The 10,785-nt window shown below is 42.6% G+C and overlaps 1 protein-coding gene across 1 annotated transcript in view; it reads left to right on the top strand.

Moving 5' to 3' along the window:
• Nucleotides 1-1,742: 1,742 nt before the first annotated feature.
• The window catches only part of LOC311119824 (uncharacterized protein), a gene marked incomplete at its 3' end in the record, with an annotated part of 36,979 nt that continues 27,936 nt past the window's right edge, over nt 1,743-10,785 (top strand). The window contains exon 1 of the mRNA XM_084194483.1: nt 1,743-1,872. The remainder of the gene's footprint in view (nt 1,873-10,785) is intronic.

Genomic DNA, 10,785 nt, shown 5'->3' with positions numbered 1-10,785 from the left:
CCTGGTTATCAGAAGGGGGAAAGGAGAAGATTAGTTGTGTGTCGTCTGCGTAGCAATGATAGGAGAGACCATGTGAGGAACACTGCAGCTATTCTGCAACTACTGCATCCAAAATACATTTACATTTACGTCATTTAGCAGACGCTCTTATCCAGAGCGATTTACAGTTAGTGAATACATATTTTTTTTATACTGGCCCCCCGTGGGAATCGAACCCACAACCCTGGCGTTGCAAACGCCATGCTCTATCAACTGAGATACATCCCTGCCGGCCATTCCCTCCCCTACCCTGGATGACGCTGGGCCAATTGTGCGCCGCCCCATGGGTCTCCCGGTCGCGGCCGGCGGCGACAGACCACTGCGCCACTCAGGAGTACTACCACAGTCGACTGCAGTTACTGCACTTTTACTAACTCAATATATATATTTTTTTACATTGTTTGCAAACTGATATGTGACACGAATTAATGCTAAAATAACATGCAGAACAGGTAACAACAAAAAATTAAAATAAATAAACTATATATACAGTATATATAGGGCTGTAAGTAAGCATTTCACTGTAATGTCTGCACCTGTTGTATTCGGCGCATGTGACCAATAAAATTTGATTTGATTTGATTTGATTTATTTATATTTTTGCTGAACAGGTGCAGCTCAAAACAGGTGGGGCTCTGAATTACCTACAGCATGGTCAAGCAAGTTAATGTTTCAGACATTTTCTGACATCTAAACAACTATTGATTTAGAACCACGGAGAGTTACTGCAAGTCGCAAAGAAAACAGGAGCTGCCTCCACTATTCCAGCACCATTTCAACTTCAACATTTCAACATCATCAAGTCACCTCTGCTTAGTCTTATACAGTGACAACTAAAAAATACCAAAAACGATTTAGTCCAATCAACGTAAGCTAAATATGCTGTGGCTGTCCATGGTTCTGATTTCTCTCTGTGTGTGTGTGTGTGTGTGTGTGTGTGTGTGTGTGTGTGTGTGTGTGTGTGTGTGCGTGCGTGCAAGTAGAAAACATGTTGACTCACCCTACTCATAGAGAAAACAATTTAATCAATTTTAGAATAAGGCTGTAACCTAACAAAATGTGGAAAAAGTCAAGGGGTCTGAATACTTTCCTAAGGCACTGTATACTTTTTTTTAATCAAGGGAGGCCAAATGATCGCTGGCTTCCCTTGCATTCAATGCTACGGGCAGCAACAGTGTCATACTATTTTTGACCAGACAGCATCAGATAGATGGCCTACACATACAGAGACAGAGGGGCGCTGTTTCGCTCGCTCTGATGCTTTCTCTGGTGAGATACATTAATCCTCTTGCGAATTTAAGGAAAATTATGAAACACATAGAGAAGAAATAAACATTATTTTATAGTTTATTTTTCTTATTTTCTTGGTACATTTTGGGGGGCTTCCCTTGGCATTCATGAATACAAGCCACGAGATCTAGTGCACACCATTGCAAACAGTTGCAAAACGTTTCGCAACGAAAACTAGAGTTTCTATTGGACAGATTCAGGTAGGTCCCACCCCGTTTGCTTCTGTTTGGTTCCTGGTTACGTAGCAGGCGAAAAAGAAGATTCCTAGTGAATACACCCCTGTTTTAAACTATGGCTTTCCATATTAAACGTCGGCCAAACATTGACCCGTCAGCCACCGCCACCGCCCTTTAATTCACCGCGCGCTCCTTCCCATAGCGCGCTCCCGTATTCGACGAGGAAGTCCCGTCGTTCGTTCACAAGTACAGCTACGCCGAAGGAGATTGCAGATGTGTCTTGTTTCTCGCTTCAATAAGCGTATCCCGCAACCCTGCCGTGCATGGGACAGAGACGTTTGGGAAAGTTTTCAGCATCGGAGAAAAGGTAGATTCTTAGATGTTATCTTCTTTTGCAGGTCGCTTATGATTGTAAAGTTACCTGTCTGCAGTTGCCCTCCGGCTGTCTGTACGGTACAGGTGTGAACTGGGTGACGTTCTCGACTAATACAATGTGCTGTAGAAGTTGTCAGATCTACTGTGCTTGTATACCATGTGGCCTGTAAGTAGCCGATATTTCATTTCAATGCGGGAGGAATTTTGTTCGGAATTTAGGAATGTGAATGTGAAGATTTCAAAACAGGTATCCTCCCTAAAACAGGTTTATCAATTATCCTTAAAGTGCATCATGACAAAAGCCAGGCGTGGTTGTATAGACAGAGTGTAAGCATATGGGTTGAAAGGAAAATGCTTCAACATTTTACATTACAGTTAGTGAGTGCATAGATTTTCATACTTTTTCATACTGGCCCCCCGTGGGAATCGAACCCACAACCCTGGCGTTGCAAGCGCCATGCTCTACCAACTGAGCTACACGGGACTTCAACAGCCAAACAAGCACACTTATATTATATGGCACCTGCCATAAAATCATGTCATGTAAAATCTCATATGGCACCTGGTATCTGTCATAAAATCATATACTGTATTGTGTTGTTTTTTATAGGTAACAGGTAACGTTCCCCTGATGTTATGGAAAGCGCTTTAAAACACTGTAAATGTTAAGCAATCAACACGTAATGAAGGACCAATCAAACACACTTTAATCTCCTATGATACCAATCTGTTGTAAAAATCATTTAGTCAATTATTTTTTACAATATGATTAAGTCTGAGGATGTTCTATTAGGACGACATGATGACAGAAAGGTGCCATATATGAGATGAAAGTTATCTGCTAACATTCCCATGATGCTCTCTGTCCTGTTTCCTAAGTACTAAGAAGCACCAGGCAGCAGCTAGCTCTGTCCACACACTGAACAGGAACACACACATTGATCAGGAAATGGCTCATACCCTCCCTCTGACAGGACATGTTTGGTTTGGACTGTTGCTCAACATCAGTAGCGCCAACTCAACTGAACAGGCTTCAGCATATCTAACATCTAGTCCAACATTCCTAAGTTAACACCTTATTCATTCAATCAATCAAACTTTATTTATAAAGCACTTATTTTTGTTTAAAAAAAATTATAATGCAGTTCAAAGTGCTTATTACCATCTAATGCTGTAGTAATGTTAGTCACATTCAGTGTTATTACCATCTAATGTTGTAGTAATGTTAGTCACATTCAGTGTTATTACCATCTAATGCTGTAGTAATGTTGTGGTGGTTGATGCATACTTCTCAGTCCTAGTTGTGCTGGTTGATGCATACTCCTCAGTCCTAGTTGTGGTGGTTGATGCATACTTCTCAGTCCTAGTTGTGGTGGTTGATGCATACTTCTCAGTCCTAGTTGTTGTGGTTGATGCATACTTCTCAGTCCTAGTTGTGGTGGTTGATGCATACTTCTCAGTCCTAGTTGTGGTGGTTGATGCATACTTCTCAGTCCTAGTTGTAGTGGTTGATGCATACTTCTCAGTCCTAGTTGTGGTGGTTGATGCATACTTCTCAGTCCTAGTTGTGGTGGTTGATGTATACTTCTCAGTCCTAGTTGTTGTGGTTGATGCATACTTCTCAGTCCTAGTTGTTGTGGTTGATGCATACTTCTCAGTCCTAGTTGTGGTGGTTGATGTATACTTCTCAGTCCTAGTTGTTGTGGTTGATGCATACTTCTCAGTCCTAGTTGTTGTGGTTGATGCATACTTCTCAGTCCTAGTTGTTGTGGTTGATGCATACTTCTCAGTCCTAGTTGTTGTGGTTGATGCATACTTCTCAGTCCTAGTTGTGCTGGTTGATGTATATTTCTCAGTCCTAGTTGTTGTGGTTGATGCATACTTCTCAGTCCTAGTTGTTGTGGTTGATGCATACTTCTCAGTCCTAGTTGTGCTGGTTGATGTATACTTCTCAGTCCTAGTTGTTGTGGTTGATGCATACTTCTCAGTCCTAGTTGTTGTGGTTGATGTATACTTCTCAGTCCTAGTTGTTGTGGTTGATGTATACTTCTCAGTCCTAGTTGTGGTTGATGCATACTTCTCAGTCCTAGTTGTGGTGGTTGATGTATACTTCTCAGTCCTAGTTGTGGTGGTTGATGCATACTTCTCAGTCCTAGTTGTGGTTGATGTATACTTCTCAGTCCTAGTTGTGGTGGTTGATGTATACTTCTCAGTCCTAGTTGTGGTGGTTGATGTATACTTCTCAGTCCTAGTTGTGGTGGTTGATGTATACTTCTCAGTCCTAGTTGTTGTGGTTGATGCATACTTCTCAGTCCTAGTTGTGGTGGTTGATGCATACTCCTCAGTCCTAGTTGTTGTGGTTGATGCAAACTTCTCAGTCCTAGTTGTGGTGGTTGATGCATACTCCTCAGTCCTAGTTGTTGTGGTTGATGCATACTTCTCAGTCCTAGTTGTAGTGGTTGATGTATACTTCTCAGTCCTAGTTGTGGTGGTTGATGCATACTTCTCAGTCCTAGTTGTTGTGGTTGATGCATACTTCTCAGTCCTAGTTGTTGTGGTTGATGCATACTTCTCAGTCCTAGTTGTGCTGGTTGATGTATATTTCTCAGTCCTAGTTGTTGTGGTTGATGCATACTTCTCAGTCCTAGTTGTTGTGGTTGATGCATACTTCTCAGTCCTAGTTGTGCTGGTTGATGTATACTTCTCAGTCCTAGTTGTTGTGGTTGATGCATACTTCTCAGTCCTAGTTGTTGTGGTTGATGCATACTTCTCAGTCCTAGTTGTTGTGGTTGATGCATACTTCTCAGTCCTAGTTGTGGTGGTTGATGCATACTTCTCAGTCCTAGTTGTGGTGGTTGATGTATACTTCTCAGTCCTAGTTGTGGTTGATGTATACTTCTCAGTCCTAGTTGTTGTGGTTGATGCATACTTCTCAGTCCTAGTTGTGCTGGTTGATGCATACTTCTCAGTCCTAGTTGTGGTGGTTGATGCATACTTCTCAGTCCTAGTTGTGCTGGTTGATGTATACTTCTCACTCCTAGTTGTTGTGGTTGATGCATACTTCTCAGTCCTAGTTGTTGTGGTTGATGCATACTTCTCAGTCCTAGTTGTTGTGGTTGATGCATACTTCTCAGTCCTAGTTGTGGTGGTTGATGCATACTTCTCAGTCCTAGTTGTGGTGGTTGATGTATACTTCTCAGTCCTAGTTGTGGTTGATGTATACTTCTCAGTCCTAGTTGTTGTGGTTGATGCATACTTCTCAGTCCTAGTTGTGCTGGTTGATGCATACTTCTCAGTCCTAGTTGTGGTGGTTGATGCATACTTCTCAGTCCTAGTTGTGGTGGTTGATGTATACTTCTCAGTCCTAGTTGTGGTGGTTGATGTATACTTCTCAGTCCTAGTTGTTGTGGTTGATGTATACTTCTCAGTCCTAGTTGTGGTTGATGCATACTTCTCAGTCCTAGTTGTGGTGGTTGATGTATACTTCTCAGTCCTAGTTGTGGTGGTTGATGCATACTTCTCAGTCCTAGTTGTGGTTGATGTATACTTCTCAGTCCTAGTTGTGGTGGTTGATGTATACTTCTCAGTCCTAGTTGTGGTGGTTGATGCATACTTCTCAGTCCTAGTTGTTGTGGTTGATGCATACTTCTCAGTCCTAGTTGTTGTGGTTGATGTATACTTCTCAGTCCTAGTTGTGGTGGTTGATGCATACTTCTCAGTCCTAGTTGTGGTGGTTGATGCATACTTCTCAGTCCTAGTTGTGGTGGTTGATGTATACTTCTCAGTCCTAGTTGTGCTGGTTGATGCATACTCCTCAGTCCTAGTTGTGGTTGATGCATACTTCTCAGTCCTAGTTGTGGTGGTTGATGCATACTTCTCAGTCCTAGTTGTTGTGGTTGATGCATACTTCTCAGTCCTAGTTGTGGTGGTTGATGTATACTTCTCAGTCCTAGTTGTGGTGGTTGATGCATACTTCTCAGTCCTAGTTGTTGTGGTTGATGCATACTTCTCAGTCCTAGTTGTGGTGGTTGATGCATACTTCTCAGTCCTAGTTGTGGTGGTTGATGCATACTTCTCAGTCCTAGTTGTGCTGGTTGATGTATATTTCTCAGTCCTAGTTGTGGTGGTTGATGTATACTTCTCAGTCCTAGTTGTTGTGGTTGATGCATACTTCTCAGTCCTAGTTGTTGTGGTTGATGCATACTTCTCAGTCCTAGTTGTTGTGGTTGATGCATACTTCTCAGTCCTAGTTGTGGTGGTTGATGCATACTTCTCAGTCCTAGTTGTGGTGGTTGATGTATACTTCTCAGTCCTAGTTGTGGTTGATGTATACTTCTCAGTCCTAGTTGTTGTGGTTGATGCATACTTCTCAGTCCTAGTTGTGCTGGTTGATGCATACTTCTCAGTCCTAATTGTGGTGGTTGATGCATACTTCTCAGTCCTAGTTGTGGTGGTTGATGTATACTTCTCAGTCCTAGTTGTGGTTGATGTATACTTCTCAGTCCTAGTTGTGGTGGTTGATGTATACTTCTCAGTCCTAGTTGTGCTGGTTGATGCATACTTCTCAGTCCTAGTTGTGGTGGTTGATGCATACTTCTCAGTCCTAGTTGTGGTGGTTGATGCATACTTCTCAGTCCTAGTTGTGGTGGTTGATGTATACTTCTCAGTCCTAGTTGTTGTGGTTGATGCATACTTCTCAGTCCTAGTTGTGGTGGTTGATGTATACTTCTCAGTCCTAGTTGTGGTTGATGTATACTTCTCAGTCCTAGTTGTGGTTGATGTATACTTCTCAGTCCTAGTTGTTGTGGTTGATGCATACTTCTCAGTCCTAGTTGTGGTGGTTGATGCATACTTCTCAGTCCTAGTTGTGGTGGTTGATGCATACTTCTCAGTCCTAGTTGTGGTTGATGCATACTTCTCAGTCCTAGTTGTGGTGGTTGATGCATACTTCTCAGTCCTAGTTGTGGTGGTTGATGCATACTTCTCAGTCCTAGTTGTGGTGGTTGATGTATACTTCTCAGTCCTAGTTGTGCTGGTTGATGCATACTTCTCAGTCCTAGTTGTGGTGGTTGATGCATACTTCTCAGTCCTAGTTGTGGTTGATGTATACTTCTCAGTCCTAGTTGTGGTGGTTGATGCATACTCCTCAGTCCTAGTTGTTGTGGTTGATGTATACTTCTCAGTCCTAGTTGTGGTTGATGTATACTTCTCAGTCCTAGTTGTTGTGGTTGATGCATACTTCTCAGTCCTAGTTGTGGTGGTTGATGCATACTTCTCAGTCCTAGTTGTGGTGGTTGATGTATACTTCTCAGTCCTAGTTGTGGTTGATGCATACTTCTCAGTCCTAGTTGTGGTGGTTGATGCATACTTCTCAGTCCTAGTTGTGGTGGTTGATGCATACTTCTCAGTCCTAGTTGTGGTGGTTGATGTATACTTCTCAGTCCTAGTTGTGGTGGTTGATGCATACTTCTCAGTCCTAGTTGTGGTGGTTGATGTATACTTCTCAGTCCTAGTTGTGGTGGTTGATGTATACTTCTCAGTCCTAGTTGTGGTGGTTGATGCATACTTCTCAGTCCTAGTTGTGGTGGTTGATGCATACTTCTCAGTCCTAGTTGTGGTGGTTGATGTATACTTCTCAGTCCTAGTTGTTGTGGTTGATGCATACTTCTCAGTCCTAGTTGTGGTGGTTGATGCATACTTCTCAGTCCTAGTTGTGGTGGTTGATGCATACTTCTCAGTCCTAGTTGTGGTGGTTGATGTATACTTCTCAGTCCTAGTTGTTGTGGTTGATGCATACTTCTCAGTCCTAGTTGTGGTGGTTGATGTATACTTCTCAGTCCTAGTTGTGGTTGATGTATACTTCTCAGTCCTAGTTGTGGTTGATGTATACTTCTCAGTCCTAGTTGTTGTGGTTGATGCATACTTCTCAGTCCTAGTTGTGGTGGTTGATGCATACTTCTCAGTCCTAGTTGTGGTGGTTGATGTATACTTCTCAGTCCTAGTTGTGGTTGATGCATACTTCTCAGTCCTAGTTGTGGTGGTTGATGCATACTTCTCAGTCCTAGTTGTGGTGGTTGATGCATACTTCTCAGTCCTAGTTGTAGTGGTTGATGCATACTTCTCAGTCCTAGTTGTGGTGGTTGATGCATACTTCTCAGTCCTAGTTGTTGTGGTTGATGCATACTTCTCAGTCCTAGTTGTGGTGGTTGATGTATACTTCTCAGTCCTAGTTGTGGTTGATGTATACTTCTCAGTCCTAGTTGTTGTGGTTGATGCATACTTCTCAGTCCTAGTTGTGGTGGTTGATGTATACTTCTCAGTCCTAGTTGTGGTTGATGTATACTTCTCAGTCCTAGTTGTGGTGGTTGATGTATACTTCTCAGTCCTAGTTGTGGTGGTTGATGTATACTTCTCAGTCCTAGTTGTGGTGGTTGATGCATACTCCTCAGTCCTAGTTGTTGTGGTTGATGTATACTTCTCAGTCCTAGTTGTGGTGGTTGATGCATACTTCTCAGTCCTAGTTGTGGTGGTTGATGTATACTTCTCAGTCCTAGTTGTTGTGGTTGATGCATACTTCTCAGTCCTAGTTGTTGTGGTTGATGCATACTTCTCAGTCCTAGTTGTGCTGGTTGATGTATACTTCTCAGTCCTAGTTGTTGTGGTTGATGCATACTTCTCAGTCCTAGTTGTTGTGGTTGATGCATACTTCTCAGTCCTAGTTGTTGTGGTTGATGCATACTTCTCAGTCCTAGTTGTGGTGGTTGATGCATACTTCTCAGTCCTAGTTGTGGTGGTTGATGTATACTTCTCAGTCCTAGTTGTGGTTGATGTATACTTCTCAGTCCTAGTTGTTGTGGTTGATGCATACTTCTCAGTCCTAGTTGTGCTGGTTGATGCATACTTCTCAGTCCTAGTTGTGGTGGTTGATGCATACTTCTCAGTCCTAGTTGTGCTGGTTGATGTATACTTCTCACTCCTAGTTGTTGTGGTTGATGCATACTTCTCAGTCCTAGTTGTTGTGGTTGATGCATACTTCTCAGTCCTAGTTGTTGTGGTTGATGCATACTTCTCAGTCCTAGTTGTGGTGGTTGATGCATACTTCTCAGTCCTAGTTGTGGTGGTTGATGTATACTTCTCAGTCCTAGTTGTGGTTGATGTATACTTCTCAGTCCTAGTTGTTGTGGTTGATGCATACTTCTCAGTCCTAGTTGTGCTGGTTGATGCATACTTCTCAGTCCTAGTTGTGGTGGTTGATGCATACTTCTCAGTCCTAGTTGTGGTGGTTGATGTATACTTCTCAGTCCTAGTTGTGGTGGTTGATGTATACTTCTCAGTCCTAGTTGTTGTGGTTGATGTATACTTCTCAGTCCTAGTTGTGGTTGATGCATACTTCTCAGTCCTAGTTGTGGTGGTTGATGTATACTTCTCAGTCCTAGTTGTGGTGGTTGATGCATACTTCTCAGTCCTAGTTGTGGTTGATGTATACTTCTCAGTCCTAGTTGTGGTGGTTGATGTATACTTCTCAGTCCTAGTTGTGGTGGTTGATGCATACTTCTCAGTCCTAGTTGTTGTGGTTGATGCATACTTCTCAGTCCTAGTTGTTGTGGTTGATGTATACTTCTCAGTCCTAGTTGTGGTGGTTGATGCATACTTCTCAGTCCTAGTTGTGGTGGTTGATGCATACTTCTCAGTCCTAGTTGTGGTGGTTGATGTATACTTCTCAGTCCTAGTTGTGCTGGTTGATGCATACTCCTCAGTCCTAGTTGTGGTTGATGCATACTTCTCAGTCCTAGTTGTGGTGGTTGATGCATACTTCTCAGTCCTAGTTGTTGTGGTTGATGCATACTTCTCAGTCCTAGTTGTGGTGGTTGATGTATACTTCTCAGTCCTAGTTGTGGTGGTTGATGCATACTTCTCAGTCCTAGTTGTTGTGGTTGATGCATACTTCTCAGTCCTAGTTGTGGTGGTTGATGCATACTTCTCAGTCCTAGTTGTGGTGGTTGATGCATACTTCTCAGTCCTAGTTGTGCTGGTTGATGTATATTTCTCAGTCCTAGTTGTGGTGGTTGATGTATACTTCTCAGTCCTAGTTGTTGTGGTTGATGCATACTTCTCAGTCCTAGTTGTTGTGGTTGATGCATACTTCTCAGTCCTAGTTGTTGTGGTTGATGCATACTTCTCAGTCCTAGTTGTGGTGGTTGATGCATACTTCTCAGTCCTAGTTGTGGTGGTTGATGTATACTTCTCAGTCCTAGTTGTGGTTGATGTATACTTCTCAGTCCTAGTTGTTGTGGTTGATGCATACTTCTCAGTCCTAGTTGTGCTGGTTGATGCATACTTCTCAGTCCTAATTGTGGTGGTTGATGCATACTTCTCAGTCCTAGTTGTGGTGGTTGATGTATACTTCTCAGTCCTAGTTGTGGTTGATGTATACTTCTCAGTCCTAGTTGTGGTGGTTGATGTATACTTCTCAGTCCTAGTTGTGCTGGTTGATGCATACTTCTCAGTCCTAGTTGTGGTGGTTGATGCATACTTCTCAGTCCTAGTTGTGGTGGTTGATGCATACTTCTCAGTCCTAGTTGTGGTGGTTGATGTATACTTCTCAGTCCTAGTTGTTGTGGTTGATGCATACTTCTCAGTCCTAGTTGTGGTGGTTGATGTATACTTCTCAGTCCTAGTTGTGGTTGATGTATACTTCTCAGTCCTAGTTGTGGTTGATGTATACTTCTCAGTCCTAGTTGTTGTGGTTGATGCATACTTCTCAGTCCTAGTTGTGGTGGTTGATGCATACTTCTCAGTCCTAGTTGTGGTGGTTGATGCATACTTCTCAGTCCTAGTTGTGGTTGATGCATACTTCTCAGTCCTAGTTGTGGTGGTTGATGCATACTTCTCAGTCCTAGTTGTG

This window comes from Coregonus lavaretus (genome assembly GCF_964263955.1).
Source record: "Coregonus lavaretus genome assembly, contig: HAP1_SCAFFOLD_3879, whole genome shotgun sequence".
Taxonomy (NCBI): Eukaryota; Metazoa; Chordata; class Actinopteri; order Salmoniformes; family Salmonidae; genus Coregonus; species Coregonus lavaretus.
Note: the sequence above shows the minus strand (reverse complement) of the source record. Positions and strands in the feature narration are given on the sequence as shown.